Source organism: Enhydra lutris, unplaced genomic scaffold (assembly GCF_002288905.1).
Source record: "Enhydra lutris kenyoni isolate GAN:26980312 unplaced genomic scaffold, ASM228890v2 scaffoldscaffold1, whole genome shotgun sequence".
NCBI lineage: Eukaryota > Metazoa > Chordata > Mammalia > Carnivora > Mustelidae > Enhydra > Enhydra lutris.
The window spans coordinates 42303381-42323419 of record NW_019154085.1 but is presented as its reverse complement, the minus strand read 5'-3'; the positions used below and the strand labels follow the sequence as shown (position 1 = coordinate 42323419).

At 53.6% G+C, this 20039-nt stretch overlaps 1 protein-coding gene across 1 annotated transcript in view; it reads right to left on the bottom strand.

The window, feature by feature from the left end:
* The window catches only part of LOC111142995 (SH3 domain binding protein 4), an 80861-nt gene that overhangs the window by 39295 nt on the left and 21527 nt on the right, over nt 1-20039 (bottom strand). The window contains exon 2 of the mRNA XM_022496380.1: nt 5440-5515. The gene's annotated coding sequence lies outside the window, so the exon portion shown is untranslated. The remainder of the gene's footprint in view (nt 1-5439; nt 5516-20039) is intronic.

Here is a 20039-nt window from a genome sequence, read left to right as displayed (position 1 = left end):
AAAATGATGTTCAACAGAACAAGGCCCAAAACAGGGTGGGCGCGACCCGAGGACACCACAGGCCGACTAAGCATCCATCGATGATCATTAATTTAGCCAAAAGCTGAAGGCAGAGAGGGGGCTGCACATTCCAGCTCCCACAGGAACAGCGAGGATAAACAGGATTTATGGTGACAACAAGGAAGAAAGGAAAAAGGATCAAGTTGTGTTTACTGAGCAGAGTCCAGGGCGGCCCAGGGGTGGATGGGAGTGAGGATGGGGATCCCCATCCACATGCAAACCAGGGCAACGGCACACAGCACAGGTGCTGAGCACAGCAGACCCTCACCAGAGGCGGAGGGCGGAGAAGGCGAACCCTGCCTGCCGGGACAGCGGATGGCCAGGTTGTAAAGGGAAGACACTGTGACCTCAGGAAGACACTGAGCTAGGACAGACAACGGCTTTTTTGCTTTTTCTTTTTTTAAATCTCTGCTTCCTCTTCTGCCAAATGCAAAGCTTTCCTCGCTGTGGGCAGAGTGGAAAGGAGGTTCCAGAAGCATCACAAGTGGAACTTTGGACCTGCATCTATCTGCCTGATGGTGATGGGAGCCTACAAAACATGACCAGAGCGTGCCAGGAAGACCCAGATGGGCCCTCCATGCGGTCCTCCTGCAGGCCTGATTGCTCACCTCTTGGAAGGAGGGGCCCCACGTCATTCACTCTGGCCAGTGGGTCATATTAATCTCTTTTCTGACCTCTGGGACCACCACGATGGCGAGAGGTGAGAAAGGCAAGGTTCTGGACTTGCCCAAAGTGACGGGTGGTGCCAAATCTCAAAGGAAGGAGGCAGGGAGGAGAGGGCAGGAAGTACGAAGGAAGGAAGGAAAGGAAACTGCATATAAGCCCAGGTGAGGAAGAGCACAGGTCATCTCCTCACTGGCCAGGAGGACCAGCAGTGGTCATTGCCAGGCCCAAGGACGCCCCCACGGCCCTGCACTGAGGGCAGTGGACGGCTGCACTGACGGCTGAGGAATCTCCAATGGACGCCCCTACAGGGGAGCCAATCTGCAGGCGCCTGCCGACCCAACCACGGAGGACTGGCTCGAAAGGCTGAGCAGGCTGAAGCCACTTCTGAGCGCTGGCAGCCAGGAAATGCGAAAGCAGCCCAGAGGCAGCTCTCGCGGAGGAGAGCTGTGCACTGGCAGGCGGCCATCCCTGGGCCCGGTGCACGCTGGGTGAGCGGCACGGGCCAGGTGAGGGGGCAGGCGCACAGGTATGGGGAGGAGTGGGGGTAGCGCACACGGGACATGCAATTCCTGAAAAGCAGCTTCATGCCTCAAATCCTGCTTCCCGGGTCCTCCGTGGCCCACAGTCCTTGGTCTGGACCCTTCCAGTCACCCTCCTGTTCCGCTTGAGCAAGTCTGAGAGCATATTTAATTCCTTTTCATCTTTAAGAATTTTCTAGACACTGGTCCCATTTTTACAGACAAGGAAACCGAGCTCCAAAGAAATTAATTTATGCAAAATGCTCACGGACTCCTAACTGAAATCCTTCTACACTTAGAAAAGAGGAACATGCTCACAGAGACACTTTTCTGACCCCACAATAAAATGCATTCACTCTGCCCTTCCCAAAGCCCCGTGGGCTTTAAGTAATGAACTAATAAAGGAGAAAACTCAAGCCAGAGAGATAGGGAAATGAAGGGTTTTCTGATTAGACTGGGGAGTTCTTTGTAATCTGAGCGAGTTTCAGCGAGAGATTGGGAGGCTCTTGAAATAAACAATGGTGGAGTCGTCACTCACACCTTTATCTCCAAACCAAATATGTTAAACATTTCTCATCTGTTCTCAAGACTACCCCGATCGAAGGAGGCTGAAGAGGGCGGGCATCGACGAGGCTAACACACAAGGCTTTTACGAACGCAGACACCGTTCTGAGTGTCACTCAGCGCCTGGAGCGAGGCTCGGCTTTCTCCTGTGTCCACATTCCCTGGGTTCCATGGAGCCGGCTCATGACCTCATTCAGATTCAACCGCACTCTTTACTGAGTGAGGCAGCACTGAGGGGAGACATCGGCAGGCAGAGGTTTTGAAAGAGGCAGAGCCATATCTCAGGTTCAAGGCCTGGGCGGGGGGCGCCCTCTGGGACAATGTGAGGTCTGACCTTGCCCCTGGGAGTGTCTTGCAGGCCTCAGCAGGTGCAGGATCGCAGTGGCCCGGGGGCATCTAGCCAGGGACAATCCCAGCAGGCCTGGGCGTCCATGCCGGACTGAGCCGCTCTGTCTTGACAGCAGGATCTCCCACCACACGGACTGGAGCCCAGTTCCATCCTCAAAGGTCACGGCTTAGTAGCTGCCCGGGGATGGGGGCAGGGGTGATGGGAATAATTACTTCACGGGGATAGGGGATTCTTCTGGGGCTTGGCTAAGCACCGACGTGAGCGGAAGGCACTCCATTCTAGGAAACGGCACACTTTAAAATGGTTCCTGGATATTATGTGAATTTCACCTCGAAACGAAACAAAACAAAACCCCCAAAACTCCAGCCCATCAGAAACATCTGGAGATCCCTGGGCTGAAAAGTAGCCCCTGAAAAGAAGACCCTGTTGGTGTTTCTCCACATAGTCCAGGCCGAGGGTGCCTGGCCAGAGTGGGCCCTACCCAGAGAGAGGAGAGGGGTCCAGGTAGCTAAAGGGTAACTTCATTTAAGATCGAATCATTCTTGAATCGTATCCTTGACTTTTAGGTAAATGGACAGTTCTAGGAGAAAAAGTTGGTGTCACCTCTAAAAATTGGCAACATGGCTCACATTCATGGCTTGTCATTTGTTTTTATTGGGCCAGCACGGGACTGGGGACCCCTGCCTGCATGAGGCGTGCATCTTCCCAGGACCAGATAAGGGGGGGTGGGCCAGGAAGGGGTGGCTTAGGGAACGAGCCTCACCTCTTATCTGTAAAATGGACAGGACAGGGCCCTCCTTCAGGGCTCGAGCAAACAAAATGGGAGGGCAGTTGGCTGAAGCCTTCCTAGGCACTGGCAGAACTATGGGAATGAGTTGTAGCCTTCCCTGGAGGAGGAACTGGGCTCTGTCCTTGGCTGGCATGCTTCCTGAGGAGCTGAGGCCAAGTTATGGTATCTGCCGGTTACATAGTCATTCACACGGGTCTTGAAGTGAAGAGAAAGGCAGGGCTCATTTCTGCTCCCTCACTTGGTCCACCATCTTGAGCTGCAGCCTCGGAGCAGGTGTTTTACTGAACGATTTCTGATGGAAGTAACAAGGGGATTGCTAACAGGCTGAGACTTGCTGGAATGACACGGAAAATCACACAATCAGGCAGAACTCTGGACATACCCACCGAAACCCCGGGAAGCTCCACCTCACAGCGAACCAGAGATAAATCAGATCTCAAATATTACAGATGCACATAGAATACAGCGTTTATATTCCTGGGTTGCGGGGTGAGGGGAAGCCACAAAAATTGGCTGCATGTATCACAATGCCTTTTTTTGACCATAGCCAGTCGATGAGTTCTCTAAATGCTGTAGGACACAGGACACACGTCTACTCTCCTAAAATCTCAGCCCGATGGCACGTCTGCCACCCCTCCCGCCCAGAACAGGCAAAAGTGAGCCTCCCAGGCTCACAGGAACCCTTTATGCCAAGATGGAGACAAGAGGCACTACTCTGGGTCACCTCCAGGTAGAGGGCCCCATCCTACCAACCTGCTTCGTCTTCCCAGACATCTTGCTGCCCCCAAGAACCCTGGTTCAGTGCCAGAGAAAGCAAGCCACATAAATACAGCTCAGGTTACTGCTGGAGCAGGCGAGGGGTCCTGGGCAGAGGCCCCAGGAACCTCCACCAGCCTATTTGGCGTGTGGGAGGGGTGGGCCCACACTCGCCAAGCTGCACCCTAAATCGAAACTCAGAGGGGAGACCACGTGGGGGGTCAGATAGCGAGTATGTTGTACAACCCACTGGTGTCAGTCAAGTTTATCTAGAGAAAAGAGCCGAGCCGCATATCTGCTGGCTGATTTCAGAAATCCTGGCATTCCGGCTGGTGCCAGGCCAAAAGAATGCGAGGAATCTGGATGCCTTTCACTGGGTTTCCCCGCAACCCAAACAGACCACAGCCTCCAGGGCAAGGGGCTGTACTTATAAGGCAAGGGCAGAAGTATTTTAAGTCCTGAGACCTCAGTGTGGAGGACTGACCCTGGGACCACAGAGCTCCCGAATTCCTCACATCACTACTGAAAAGGCCCCAGGTGTGTAACGTGCAGGCACCCCCAACATTCTTTCTGTCGGAAAGCAGATACTGGAAAACAATGAGACCTGCTAGAAAAGGTGGGGAGAGAAGAGCTTTGGAACAAAATCCAGTCATCCATCCCAAGTCGAACAAAGGATGCGGAAGACTTAAGGAAAAACCTGGAACGATCCAAGTGGCTCCCCATTTTACTTGGAAGGGTTTTTGTTATTCCAACGTGATGGGGAAGGAGGCAGCCTCTCAGCGGCTCCTCGTGAACTGCCTCTTCCACCCAGTGTATGCAGAGGATCCATTTAATTCTACCGGATCCTTTCACCTGGTAAGGGCACAGAAGGCTCTTCATCCCCAGAAGACTGTATAGACGGCCCCACTGCAGTGACTGTTCTATCACTGGCCAAGGGAGAAAGAATCCAGAGCCGCTAACATCCCACCTCTGGGTGAAAGGAGATGGGGACCACAGTGATCCTGGGATCAGTAAGCCCTGGACAGACTTGTCCCATCACCATGCTGTACACCTGAAACTAACATAACGTTGCATGTCAACTGCGCTTTAACAGTAACAGTTAAGAAGAAGAAGAATAAAAAAGAACAGCCAAGAAAATACTTGAGGACGTTCTATGAGGACACCATTCACTCTTTCCCGGCTACAGCAGCATGCCCGGTCTGCTACTGTGTTCCCAGGCCCGACGCCTGCCCCGAGTCCCGGCGTAGGCAAGCCATAACCACGGCCACACGGAGCTCTCTCAACCTGCACGTCGTCACTGGTGGCCCCTGTTTGGGAGCTCATAACCTCTTCTGTTGTAAGACTAACTCCTCTGTGCAAACAGGAAAGGGACGGCCAACCCTGGCTCTGCCCCACGGCTGTCAGGGCAGAGAACAAGCTGCCCGTCTGGCTTCTGGTAAAGCCAGATGTTCCCTGGGTGGCACCAGAAAGGGAAGTCCTTGGTGCCACGTGACCTTCCCTGGTTGGGGAAACTGAGAGCTGACAAGGATGTGAAGACAGAGCCGTGAGGGAGACGTCTACAGAGCTGTAAAAGGCCAAGAAGCTTCTGGAAGTGACTCCTCCCTCAGGAACTGCCGCGTGGGCATACGGGGCCCATCTCCCTGCAGGGGTCCCTGCACCCTGGCCTTGACACAGCGGCCTCCATGCAGCAGGTGGGGACAGCTGCTCCTCCAACACCCACAGGCTGCACAGCTTACCTCCAACAGGCCGCCCGCTTCCTGACGTCACAGTGCAAGTCCCAGGACCTGGCCTCCCGTCCACAGAAGGCAGATGCTGCAAGACAGAAGGGGAATGTGGGATTCAGAGCCTCAGTCAGCGACACCTCATGACGGCACTTTCCCTCTTCCATGTCTAGGTTGAACTATGCCCTCAGCAGCCTTCACACGGTAAGGTGGGGACAGTGGTGGGCGCTGCGATGTGGCCCCAGATGCACCTTTCATCACTGCTGCAGGAGCAAGGCTGGCAGAAGGAAGGCCCAGGCCGGGAACGGACCCTGGAGACCCCTCCCACCCTCTCCTTTCCTCCCTTCCCCTCCCCTCCCCTCCCCTCCCTTCCCAGACGGTACGCAGGGGTGAGAAGCTGCCCCCTCCCCGCTCCCTGCTGCTGAGAACAGGAGGCAGGGCCTCCTGTGGGGTCTCAGAGGCTGGCCCTAGCCTTCCAGGGACGCAGACCCCAAGCACGCGCCCCCAGAAAACCTCTCACACAGACCTGTATCACAGTCTGCGACAAGGCTATTTTTATTTGCCATTTTTTAATCTGTTACTTGTTATTTTTTATTTGTTATTTTATTTACTATTTTTATCGGCTCTTTTGCTATCTTCCCCCAGGGCTGTGTCTCCCCTCACCTGCAGTCACTTCTGCTACAGAGCCTGGCCATTCGACAGAATCATCTCATGGCTGAACCCCAGAGATGCATCCCAGACTCCCCGCCAGCAGCGGGGCTTCCTCCCCACACACGACACCCGGTCACTCAGGAGCGGCGTCCAGTCCCACTCAACCTACGGGATGCTACACAGCCCCCATCTACGAAGGATCCCTTACACCAGGATGGCGTGATGGAGGGGCGGGACTGACAGTCACCAGGCAGGACTCCCCCGAGCGATGGCCTCCTGGCCCAATCACGTGATGAAATGTGAGGCTGAAACTGCATCCTGGATGCCCTCCCCAAATCAGGGTCACGGGGCCTGCAACGTTCCGGCCCCCTCCCCTGAGAACAGACAGCAGGTGCAGACCCTCTTCCAAACGGGTATCTCCCATGCGACGGCAAGAGCGCTGGGGCGGCTGGCTAATTTTCAGGACACTGCTCCCCCTGACACCCCACTTCAGGGCTTCAACAGTAAAATGGACTCCAGAGGTACAGGAAGGTGTACACATAGGAAAAGAAATCAACCTGAAGCCAAGAGAAAAATGCGTCATGGACACAGTTAATCTCTAGACAGACAGAACTTGGCACAAGCGACATCCAAAATCGCAAAGGGAAGAGCTCCATCAAAGTCAACCAATGCTATGCAAAAGGCAACGATGTGAGAATGTTTATTCAAACATGACAAAAGATTTAGATCCCAAAGGAGACAGAAAAATGCGGGCTGGGGACGAGATGTTCAAGACATGGGGAACAAGATACTGCCGTCCAGCCGGCGTGCTGACCGTGGACGTGTCTGCCTCGCTACCCACGGGTCCAAGGAAGACTCGTGGGACTCTTGAATGTTCGTCTGGACACTCGCGGCACTCAGAAGATCAATGCCACTTGAGAGCTCTCCTCATGTTAGAAAGGGGGAAACGTGCGGAAAAGGGACAGGAGGCGGTGACAGTATTAGCAGACGTGGCTTCTCAGCAGGGAGTTGGGGAGGCTTCTATGTCCCATCTCTTCTCTTGCTGATCTGTTCCACAGTGAGTAGAACATGACGTACAGCATTTCTTTTTTTCTGATTGTTAGAAGTCATCCCTCCTGTCACAACACCAGCCTATATAAAACTGGGGTGCCTCCTTTCCTATTCCCCACCCCTCCCCCAAATCTTGGCTGGGGTTGTGGGAATCTCTCGCAGCGTTCTGTCCAGGTGCCAGCTCTGCTGGGCCTCACTCCCCTGCTCTGGTCTGTGTGCAGGGCACCCCCGCGCTGGGCCAGGTGGTCGGGAAGCGGCAAGCCCGGAGTTCCCTGGAGGAGCACCCCCCCACCCCGTCAAGTGCTCCCTGCCTCGGCCTCCTGCACCCCAGGCTGCCCAAAGCCTCTCTCGCAGCCACAAAATACAGGTTTGCTGAGAAACTGCAGACCGCTACGTCATCGGAACCACAAGAAGTTGCCAGGTTTTTTCTTTACGAAGAGCTAACCACAACACTCGTATTCCCTGTTGCTTTAAAGGATGAGTCACTTAGCATTTTGAGGGAAGGGCCTTGCAAGCTCTCTGGGGCTTGCCATTTGCTCTTTCCAAAGGATCAGTTAGGTAGAGGGTTTAATTTCATCCCGTGAGTCTCTGGCAGGTTCCCCAGACTAAGGGTGACTGGGTCAACTCTTACCTCATACCTACCATGGGAGGACCCAATGTTGCCCAACAAGCTGACTCAGAGATGGTCATGCTGGACTTTGGGCATGTACGGGAGTGCGGGGGCACACAAGTACACACACACACACACACACACACACACACACACACACGGAACCCTTTGGCAACTTGGTGCTGGGAGCGCCCGGAAGGAAGGGGATCTGGTTGTGAATGGTCCCACCAGTGAGGTCCAGGGTGGAATGGATTACATGGACAGGATCTGCTGGTCCCTCTCCAACCTCCTAGCTCTGTGGTCGACCTCCGAACGCTCTATGTTTCTGCACAAAGACCAGCGCTCCTGAGAGGCAAGCGGGCATGATCTCTGGACCAAGAGCACTGCTGTCCCCAGAGAGTGGCCATACACCTGTGGGGGCTCCCCAGTCCCCAAGGTCCCCAGAAGAAACCACAGGACTTCATGTGGGATCATCAAGTTGGCATCAAGTCCCAAGTCTAGAAGATGCCCAACTCCCTGATTTTGTGTCATGAAACATCAGTGCTATCATTGGACAAAGTGGACAAGAACCACCAAACTGTCAAAAAGCAATGCGGAGAACACAAAATTCTGTTGTCTTTGGGAGTCTCTGAACATGCCGTGTCTTCACCCACAGCCCAATGTTCCCTGTCTGTCTGCCAGTAGCTGTTTTACCAGCTTCCAGTCTCAGCTGAAGACACAGATATGGAGAGTTTACCCTACCTGAGGTCTGGAAATCTGGGGGCATAAACAGTAAGAGGCTCATGACATTTTGACGGGAAACTATATTCATACAAAGACAGAGGTGACAGCTACGTTCTCACTGCAGGACAGTCACCAACAAGACACTCAACCAGGCTTTCCACATCCCTGTTAATACATGGAACTATGCTCCCCCAAATTCTTACGTTAGAGTCCTGCCCTAACCCCCAGGACCTCAGAATGTGACCTTATTTGGAAATAGGGTCTTTACTGAGGTAATGGAATTAAAATGAGGTCCTCAGGGTGGGTCCTGCTCCTATGGGATGGGTGTCTTTACAAAGGGGGAAATTTGGAGGTACACACACACACACACACACACACACACACACACGGAGGTACGCCACATGAGAACGAAGACAGAGATTGGAGTGAATGTCACAAGAAGCCAGCAAATCACTAAAAGCAGGAGAGACTCACAGAGGAGATGCTCCCTCATAGCCTCAGAAAGAACCAGCCTTGCCGATGCTCCGTCTTAGACTTCCAGCCTCCACACCATGAGACAACACATTCCTGGTGCTCACGACACCCAGCGAGTCCTTCGCTAAGGCAGCCCTAGGAAACCATTGTGCTGTATCTGCAAATCAGAAAAGGAATTCTCAAGATCCTGACCATCTCAGGGGCTGCTGTGGGAATGAGAGGGTTTTTTTAAGGTTTCCAAGCCACCACAATGGACATGTATGGCTCCATCAGCCAGAGGATCGCTCGTACCCCATGTCAGCCAATCTCTGAAGTCTCTCCATGGCAGGAACGGGTTCTCCCTCATCCCTACGCCTTATGCTGCAAGGCACCAGAGTAGTAGACTGAGAGCAGAAAGTAGAACCAGACAAATTCTTGTCCTCCACCGGAGGCAAACTTAGGCCGGGCCAAATCTAGGGCGTCATCGGTCTTTGTACCACCCAGGAACAAAGAATGTTTTTGTATTTTTAAAAAAATAGTGGGGGTGGAAGATGAAAGGAAGAGTATTCTGGGACATGAATATTACAAGAAATTCAAATTACAGTGTCCGTAAGTCAGGTTGTGGTGAAGAGCCATGCCTATCGCGTGTACAGAGCTGGAAACATTCCGTCTCACCTTCCACCGGGAGAGTCTGCTGACCATTTCTGTACGAGCCTTACTTATACAATGGGGCAAAAAGGGCCAGGCCATGGCTGGCTCAGGGCAAAAAGAAGTGGGCATGTATCCAGAGGCGCCTGCTTAAACGCCAGCCGTGCCGAGAGGAGGCACGGAGGAGAGAAAGAAGAAAACGGGCATCATGGCTCGAAACCCAGTCAGATAATGGCCCCAAAGACAAATTCGGTCAGCTCACACGGCTATCTAGAGCTGCTATCCCTGACCTCAGCCAGGGAGGCACGCCCCTGCCTCCAAGAGCAGCTGAGCACCATGAGCCTCAGAACAAAGTGGGTGACAAAAATTGGGCATTCATCCTTTCTGATGGCTGCGTAATATTCCACTGCACATACGGGCCATCCGAGGGGGAAACGAAGCTTGAGAGACTGTGGACGAACAAACTGAGGGTTTTGGAGGGGAGGTGGTTGGGGGGGATAAGTGAGCCCAATGGTGGGTATTACGGAGGGCACATATTGCATGGAGCACTGGGTGTGGTGCATAAACAATGAATCTTGGAACACTGAAAAAAATACAATAAAATATAATTAAAAAAAAAAAAAAAAAAGAACAAAGTGGGATCTCCTGGCCTGACTTCAGCCCACGTTCTTCATTGTTATCAGAGGAAATCAGTCCCTTTTAAGAGCACCAATTAATAAAACTAAAATATATAAATATGTAAACACTTTGGTAGACTGGCAATGGCCTTTACGTCCAACGTTATCAAAATCCACACATACAACACCATGAACGGGAAGCCTATTCAGGCAAGTGGGGGATGAATACCGCCAAGGGGAAGTGTCTGAAATCTCACCTGACTTAGGTGGTGACATTTTCTTACCCAGAATGCAGAGCTGGTCCCGATAGTTCCCCTAGTTACACAGCATTTGGAATTTTACAGGATATGTGATTTACAGAACATGGGTTCCTTTCCCCGCTCCTGCAGGAAACCCGTACTGAGTATTAAAGCACAAAGGGAAAGGGGGGATTGAGACAAACAACCAGAAACCGCACTGATTTATGTATGTGTCTCTCCATCCACTCCATTCCGGCCTGTGGGCTCCTATGGGGCCCCCGACTCAGGAGCAAGCCGAGCCGGTGGTCATCAGGACTGTGTGCAGCTGGCCGGCTGGCCTTCCTCCCTGCGTGGAGGCTCAGGTGTCTGTGCATGTGACAGAAGGACTCGGTGCTACCCGTCCCCTTGCTGTCTCAGACACACAGACTCCCCACACCTGTGGCCAGACGGGGCTTCTCCTCCTCCTCTGGGTCTCTACCCTGTCTGGCCGCAGCTGGTGGGCCCTGTTCTGGAAAACTGTATGCATTTAATTATCGCAGAAACAAACGGCCACGCGTGAGACAGGAGTGGCTTCCACAGCAATCCAGTGGACCATTTTGCAGACTCGACTGAGGCGAATTGCTTAAGAATGGATTGCCAAAGGAGACAACGTTGAACCTTCGAGGAAAAATTAACCAGCTGGACACAGACGCCTCTGCCAGCATCTCTGTGTTGTTCATTGACTTCAAGGAGGAAATCAGGAGGCGGCGCTGTCAGACTCACACTCAGAAGAGACCTCCACCCCACGGAAGATTCTCGGACATGGCTTTTGGCATTTAAAAAAAGCAAAGTCTTTGGGCGCCTGGGGGGCTCAGTGGGTTGGGCCTCTGACTCTTGACTTCAGCTCAGGTCAGGATCTCAGGGTTGTGGGATGGAGCCCCTGGTCGGGCTCAGCAGGGAGTCTGCTTATCCCTCTCCCTCTGCTCCTCCCACCCCAAATGAATAAATAAAATCTTAAAAAAAAAAAAAAAAAAAGGACCATTATTCTTCTTCCAGGATTTGAGTAACTTTTCTAACTAGCTGGGTGGTCACTTAAGGACATTCGCAATCTGACCCGGATCTCGAGCCTGGGCTTCCCCAGCGAGATAGGAAGTTTAAGTCCAGTGTCTGGACAATGAAGGAGGGCTGTCCATGGGCGTCATCCTGGCTTTTGATTCTTTTTGATTCTAACTTTGCCCATGGATAAAATGGGTGATGGCTCCAGGCAGGAACCTGTGGGCAGGACGAGTGGGCCACGCAGCAGGACGCAGCCAGGTGAACGGAGGAATTCTGTGGGTTTGCATTTCAGCTTTGCCCTTCACGAGCTGGGGGGCCTTGGTTAAAAGGCCTAACTTAAGTCTGGGCCTTGGCGTCCTCAATGTAAAACCGGGCTCTCCATACCATGCAAGAGTCTATTCAATTAGACTTTTCTTTTTCTGCTTTGGAACGTGAAAGACCACATACTTAATGCCAACTGCATAGAAGCCCCACAAAATGCCTGGGGGAAGAAACACAAGGTTGAGAACTTAACTGCTAACAGTGGCGGCAGGTGGTCGTGATCCCCGCACGGGTGGGACTCATGGAGGCCTCACAGTCACAGCCGGCGGGCTCCACCACCACCACCCCCGCGCCCCGAGGCCAGCCTGAGAGCCCGCTCTTCTCCCTTGCTCCCAGGCGATGGTGATGCTCCTGGTCCCTGGACCACACTTTGAGAACCACTGGTACAATGTATGATGGTTGATGCTGTACTTTCCTACCTGGCCTTTTGGCTGTTTCCCACAGTGACGCTGGGAGGTGGGCAAGCAGGTATCGCTGTGCCCATATCTGAGACGAGACAACAGAGACCGGACATTTTTGACCCTGATCTGAGGTCAGGAAGTGGACAGCCGGGGTCACCAGGCAGGGAGCCGGACCAGCACCCATGACTGACACACGGAGTAACGGTCAAATGTGAAGTAAGCAGAGAAGACAAAAGCAGGTTGCCCTGAGACCGAGGTCTCTGAGTGAGAACATAAGATGTCAGACTGGGCCCCAATGTCACCCTTCCTTCCTTCGTTCCTTCTTCCGAGACATAAATTATAAAACCTCCCAAGGCTTTTGAAGGAGGAGGAAATTAAACATCCTGCCTGCACCAGGCAAAAGGAGTTCAGGTGTGAGTCTTGGGAGACGGTACAAAGTCAAAAGCTCTCCCCAACACCCCCGCCACCCTCGCCAACAAATGCTGAGAAGGCTGAAACTATTTCAGACGACTTGGTGGGTAGAAGACTCAGACCCTGTTAGGACAGGGACTGGAGTCCTGGCTCTCTCTGAACGCTGTGATGAATGCTCTTCTCAGTGGTGGGCAGGGTGGCGAGTCACCCCGCCTGGGCATGAGTGCTGGCTGCTTTCGTTACCCCACAGACACCTCCTCCCTCGGGGTGCCCTCCTTTCCTCCACTCTGTTGGCTCCACCCCAGCCAGGGCCGCCAGCCATGTGACCTCTCAGATGCTCCTTCCTGGGGTCAAATTTTCACCCTGGCAACCTGTCACCTGGGCAACAGTTCAAGAGGCAAGAGAGGGAGACCCACAGCTGGAGCCTCCGGGGTCAGCTTTTTCAACTGATTCCAGTTCCCTTTCATGCCTGACTCATCTCCAACTAAGGCCTTGGGAAGCCCCCCACCCCCACCATGAGCTTTGTTAAAGGGCTATTCGGTGGGGGGAATGCCCCCCTCCACCCCAGCAGCCTTGCTGCTGGACTGTGTGGTACTATTCGCTGTTTAGAAAACCCAGCCAGAGCGGCAGAGCAAAGGGAAGAATGCTTACTTTCTAAGAGCATGAAATGATTCATTATTCATTCATCTGGCTCCGTATCACAGACCACTCCCCACCCCCTCTGTCAGAGAACATGCCATACCTGCAAAGCATATACAGAAACTGGGTCAGAAACAGAGTCGCTGGGACACACACTTTCTGAAGCCCGAGACCTGAATAAAGTAATAAGGGGGCCATTCTGTATTTTTAAATATTTATCCAAAACGAATCTGCAGCTCCTAAATCTCTTTGGTGAGATAAGCACAATGTTACCCAGAAACGCAAAGCAGTCCCCAACCTCAGGGAATATCCTACTTTTTAACCAAGATGTTTTAAAAATTGCAATCTTAAAAAAAAAAAAAAAAAAGTTATGAGAACCTTGCAAACTCAAAACGCCACTGGATTGGTGTGCACTTTGGGAAACATTTCCATGGACAGCTGCAGGGCTGGGGGACTCCCCCTCCTCCTGGGTCCCCTCAGCTCCCAGCTACAATGTGGACGCATGGAATCGGGTCCTGGGCAGAATGCAGCAGGCCAGGTGGTTATTATGGGCCCTGAAAGGTGGGTTCTGTCTGCCATCTCTCCCTTCCCAATAAAGCCATCTGCCCCGACCCGTCTCTCCGAATGATGAATGACTCTGGATGCTTACTTAGGCTTGCCTTCATCATAAGCAACCAAAAACGAAGCACAGAAGGTGAATGACTAACTACACAGCCCGAGCTTCCATGGCCACGGCCCATTCGGGTCGGGGGACAGGAGGTTAGAGTGTCAACGGGCCACTCTGTCATCATCTCACAAACCCTCACTGGGCCTCTGCTGCTCGTCAAGCAGAGAGGGGACAGCCAGGGAAGTCAGAAACTCAGGTCCTGCCTTCTGGAACTGGAAGGAAGAGTAAAGCAAGCATGGAAACTCAAGCCTGGAAACGGAAGACAATGAGGGACAGAATGCTTGCCTGAGCACAGAACGGGATGTGGGGGCTCTAGGCCGTTCGAAGGCGCCGGCCAGCAGGTGCCCAGGGAGGACGCCAGGTGCATGGGGGACGCTGAGTCCCCCACGGGTGGACAGCCCGTTGTCTTTGTGCGCCTTCATGGTCACGCAGGTCTGAACCTTCTCCGACCATCCTCAGAACACTGTCTGCCACACTGATGGTGGGCAGTCATTACGCCAGACCTTGCTGGCTATCTCAGCCGTTGCTGGATGGGGCTGAAATTGCGGCCTTTCTTGTTCCCCAGGAACAGTCACCACATACTCCCCAGGCCGGCCCTGGGGTCAGCGCCCCAGCCTCCTACCCTCCAGAGGGACAAATCCATAGCATATTCACATGGCTCCTCAGGACAGTCCCTGGCACGAGGGAGCCCCAGCGTGACGGTGATCCTGAGCTCAGAAACTCACCCTGCGCCTGTCTTCCCCGCCCTCGGCTCCTGACTCCCCGCTCCTGCTTCCAGGGACCAGCTCCCTGCCCACACCAGAACCCAAGTCCTTACATCAGGCTCTGCATTCAGAGGGCAAACCAGAACAGATGGATTCACAAATGTGAAACTGGCCGGTGAGCACTGGGCCTTTTGGCCAAGGCACAGACACAGCTGGGTGATAGGAATGAGCACATGCCGCCAGCTCTGGTCCAAGCCAGTGGGCTATTCTAAGTGTCAGAAATTCTCAATTTAGAAAGCCAAGGCAATACTTTGTTCCGTTAGTTAGATACATTGGCGCCTGAGTGGCATATGACTCTTGATTTCGTCTCCAGTCATGATCCCGGGGGTGTGGGATAGAGTCCCGTGGCGGGCTCTGTGCCAAGCATAGAGCCTGCTTAACAATCTCCCTCCCTCTCTAGCTCCCTGCTTGCTCACAGAAGCTCTCTTTCCAAAATCATCATAATAAGGAGATACATTCACACTCTCCTAAACTGGAGAAAAGCAAAGGGTATTCACACTCCAACTGACATTTTACATTCAAAATAAACACGTCTGCCATAGCTCATGTCCAGGCTGAAGGCCAAGGCCATCCGAGCTTGGGACGCGAAAGGAGTTCCTGACCCGACGCTGGGCCTGGACCCAGTTCAGGTCCCACGGACACAGGCCACTCGTCAGCAAGGAAGCCCACCACAGTCTTCTGAAGGCGCCAGGAGCTATGGCCTTCGGTCCCCCTGCATTCGGGGCTCTGCTCAATGTCTATCCTCAACCCCTCACAGGAACCTGGTGGCCCAAAACACCAGCTCATTCTCTTACAGCCTGGAGGCCAGAAATCTGAAACACACTTTAAAGTCAAGGCCCTGGCAGGTCTGGTTCCTTCTGGAGGCTCTAAGGAGAGAATCCCCTTCCCCAACTTTTTTAGGTTCTAGTGGCCACCTGTGCTCCTGGCTTGTGGACCCTCCTTCATCCTTGAAGCCCACCACCCCTGTCTCCCTCCTCACAAGGCACTCCCTGAGGTCAGATCCCTCTGCTTCGCTCTTAAAGTGACACCTGTCATTACACCATGTTTAGGATAATCCAGGATCATCTCTCCTGAAATGACTCATACCTGCAAAGCCCTTTTTCCATATAAAGAAACATTCACAGTCTAGGACTAAGATGGGAATATCTTGGGGGTGGGGGGGATTATTCAGCCTCCCATATCCCATCCAATCCAGCACACTTTCAGCCCCTAATCCCACGGCCAACTTCACTTCTCACTCCTGACATTCTGTTGATGGTTTTATTTCCTTTCTCTTCTACTATAAGAAATCGCTCTGGGAAGGCTGGGATTTCATCCGTGCAGCTGGGACGCCTGGACACAGCAGGTGCTCGCTCAGATGGCCCTATGGAAGCCCCCGGAGGGGTCAGCATCTGTGCCCAGAACAAACTAACCCGCTCCGCCGGTGGAGGCAGGAACCCACCTGTCTAGCTAACCACTGTGTCCCAGACCCAAGACTGCACCTAGCACTTGGTAAGACGTTCCGTTATTAGCACCTGTCGCCTGAACGTTCCTGCCACCTGCAGTCTGCTTCTGGAGCAACTCATCAGCTCCCAGGGGGTCCCAGCTGCCCTCTTCTTCCACCAAAGCTACCCTCCCACCTGCTGCTTCATCTGCTCTTCCCCTGTTCACCCGCCCTGGGGCCTGGGGCCTAGCTTTCCTGAGCCATTTCAAGGCTCTCTCCCATTTGGCCCTAGTCCACCTCCAGCCTCCTAGTACCCACTGCCAACTCCCTTCACCGAGCAGGTCAGCCACACGAGCCCAAAACTCCTGCACACACATCCCACCTCCTGCTGCAGGGAATGCCTCCTCAGCCCCCTCCCTGCCCAAGGCCCAGCGCCTACCCACCTTTCCCCCAAAGCCTGTGACTTCAGCTCCTGGCAACACACTTCCATTAAAGGAAGGCACTTCTAGGCCGGCCAGCATGGGTGAGCTCCTTCCCTCGGTGCGGTGCCGACAGAAGCCAGCCCTGTGCTGGCACCAGGGACTGTCCGTGCACCGCACGGCACAAAACTGGGGAAGCCACAGGTGTCCCCAAGTGCCACAAGCCAGCCCGCCCAGAGGCCTGGGCACCACGCAAGACCCAGCACAAGGACCGCAAAGAACAGCCGGGGCCGAGGTGGGCATTGGGTCTCCAGGGAAAATACAGGACACCCAGTTAAATTTGAACTTCAAATGCAGGACAAATAATTGTATTAGTGTAGATATGTCCCAGACAGTCAAATGTACCTAGGTGTCGTGTGTTCCTATTTGCTAAAACTAGCCAGGCTGTACAAGGGAGGCGCCTCACCTCTAGGGAGGGGTGGGGGCAGCCTCCCAGGGAGGAGGAGGGGCGATCAGCCGCTAAGCCCACTGTGGTCCACTCCTCCTGGACTTCACTAACAAAGATGGTAACTTCCCACTAAAGAATTAAAAAAAAAAAATGATGAAACATTCTTGCTGGCTAGAGGAAAGGGTTGTTTCAATAATATTTTTCCATTCCCGCATAATCTGCAAGAACTCACAACAAAGCAGTCACTCTCCAACAACAAAGATCGCCATGGAAACCGATCACCTCCATCCCGAAAATCATGACTTCACCTCACATTCCACCAGAAACCGACTACAGACGGTTACCAGAAAAATCCTTGTACAAACAAACACGAGCCAACTGCCACTGAATGGCAGGAAATGGAGACGCTTTTTCTAATTTTAACTTTCTCTAGGAATGCACTTGCTCTAAACATGTGGGCACAGTCTCCCCAGACCCGCATTCCGTCAGCAATCACCTCCAGAGCGCAGAGCCAAATGCAGACTGAGAGCGGCTGGCGGGCGCGTCCCCGAGCCCCAGGTCCAGCGCTGACTCACCGATTTCTCCAAACTGAGAAGTGGACGCCAGCCCCTCCAGCAGAAAGTACTCCCAGGCCAGGGGGCGGCCCACAGGAGACCCAGCGGCCAGACTCGCCACAGGGAGTAATAATTACGGTAAACAGGAGCCTAATTTCACAGGGACAGCCACGGCCACCCAAAGACTGGACCTCAACCGGCCAGAACTGGAACCCTCGAAAGTAATTCTGCAAATGGGCCCCCCAGCGACAGGATTCAGCATGTGACTTATGGGCACCATGAAAGTCTGCGTTGCCAAGCGGCCAAGGGGGAAACCTGCAGCACTCCAAGCAAGAAAGGTTCATTTTCCAGAAAATTCAAAGAAATCCTCCAATTCAGTAAGGAGAAGGAGTTAAAAACTAGGAAAGAACCTTCACCTTGGAAGCCCCGGGGGAAAGCGGATAAACATTAGGTTAGAGTGATTCGTCTAGAAGAAAGCATAAATTAGAACAAATCAGACAGCCTCTCCCTTCCATCAGACCTCCCTCTTCCCAAAATGAAAAGTCCAACCACAGGGAGCGGGGGTGGGGGTGCAGAGCCCCCCGTGACAGGCTCCCCGAGGCAGCCGCCAACAGCAAGGGCTGTGAACAAGCTCCAGACCTGAGGGCAGAGGGAGGAAGTAAACAGGGGTGCAAGCGTACAGGGAAACTACATATTAGTAAAAGTCAATGAACTACAGCGACACCCCGTCCACACAGGTGAACCTCAGGAACACGCTGTGTGGCCAGAAAGGAACTCTCGGAAGATCACGCACCGGGCTCCCCGTGCTGCGGAACATGTAACCACACGTGACATGCCTATTTCACGGTTTCTATGGGTCGGGGATCCAGATGGGCTTGGCTGGGTCCTCTACTTCAGGCTACAGTCAAGACCTGAGCCATCCGAAGGCTCCATACTTACTGGCAGCTTTCAGGCCCTTGCTGGCTACGGGACCACAGGCCTCAGGTCCTTGCCAAGTGGGACTCTGGGGACGGCATCGTGCTTGCTGAGCAAGCACGAGACAGAGACTGTCATCAAGAAGGAAGCTGTAATCCTATGTAACCCAACCATGAAGGGACGTCCATCAGTGGGCGATCCCTATCAGAAGTGGGATGCCAGGCAGGGGGAGGGATTATGCAAGGGTGTGAACATCAGGTGGGGACCCGTTGTCAGGGTGGGCCACCCACAGACCAGAAAGCCCAGGCTTCCATGTACATGCACGTCGCAAGCATGAAAAACGATGGACAATGCTTAAGGACCCAAATTTACTGGCTATGTGAAGAAACTGTAAAGAGCAGGGGAAAAATCACCAAGTTCAAGTTAGGGGCTACTTAAATGCTTATGCTAGACTGGGTAAAATACACTGGGGGTACGGTGAGAGGACATGGGCACTGGGGGCGGGGGAGGCAGGAACTCAAAGCTGAAGTTCCACTTCTCAGCCTGGGTAGTGACTATACAAATCTCTCCAGGCGTTCGTCGCTTTTGTGATTTTTCTGTTCATCCGCAACGTGTTCTTTGTATTGACTCAAGATTTAGGGGACCCCATGGCTGGCCTGCTGGCACCTCAGGGAAGAGCGAGGAAAGGCACCCTCACACTGCAGCTGCCTCCCGTTCACCCTGCCCCACAAACAAAACAGACCAGCTTCCACGGAGAAGCAGGGCCCACTTGGAAATCCTTGTCTCCGCTCCTAGCAAACCAAGTTCCAAGGTTTCCAAACTTTACCTGGAAGCCTTCTCCTCAGGGGCTAGATGATGACTCAGAATCCACCCCCACCTCTTCCCCGACTCCCTTCCCTGCAGTTAAAGGTGGGGTCAGAGGGCCTGCAGAGTTCAGGCCCCCCATCAGGCCGGGGGCTCTCCTCCAGGGCCCCGAAGTGCCCTGTGCCTGGTGGGAGCGGTGGTGGCAGTGGTGGGTGTTACCTCTTAAGACAACTGAAAACAAGAACCACCCCCGGCTGCGAGCCTCATGGGAGTCACCCAGCCCACATCCTGTTTGGCCACAGCATTGATTCAAGCATGCCAATATTGCCGAACAAAGGAACTTTCTACGCAGGCTTGCAGAAGAGAGACATGACGTCTGCGGCAGGGAACCAGCCCAGCCAGAGCTCCTGCTCTGGTCAGTGGGCACAAACAGCCTGAGGGCACGCCAGCAAGGCCACGGAGGTTGGGGGGGGGGCACAAGCAGAGAGCATCTGGTCCCTGAGCCCACGGGGTGAGGGGGAGGGGAGGCCTGGTACTCTGCATTGTGCTCGACACTGCACACCCTCGTTGTAGCAGGCTCCCAAATAGTGGCTGAGTGAACGAAGCCCTCTCCAGATGGCCTGAAGAAACACACACTATGAAGGGATCCTCGGAGGGGGGCCAAACTGGCGGCAGCAGAGCAACCCCCCGCCAACCGTGAGTCCCGGGGCGGCGGCAGCCACCCCGCTCTCCCTCCGGATCCCCGTCCAATGACCAGGCAACATTCTGAAAGGCAGGAAGGCACACAAAGGAATAAGAACTCTGGAAGTCCAACCCCCTAAAA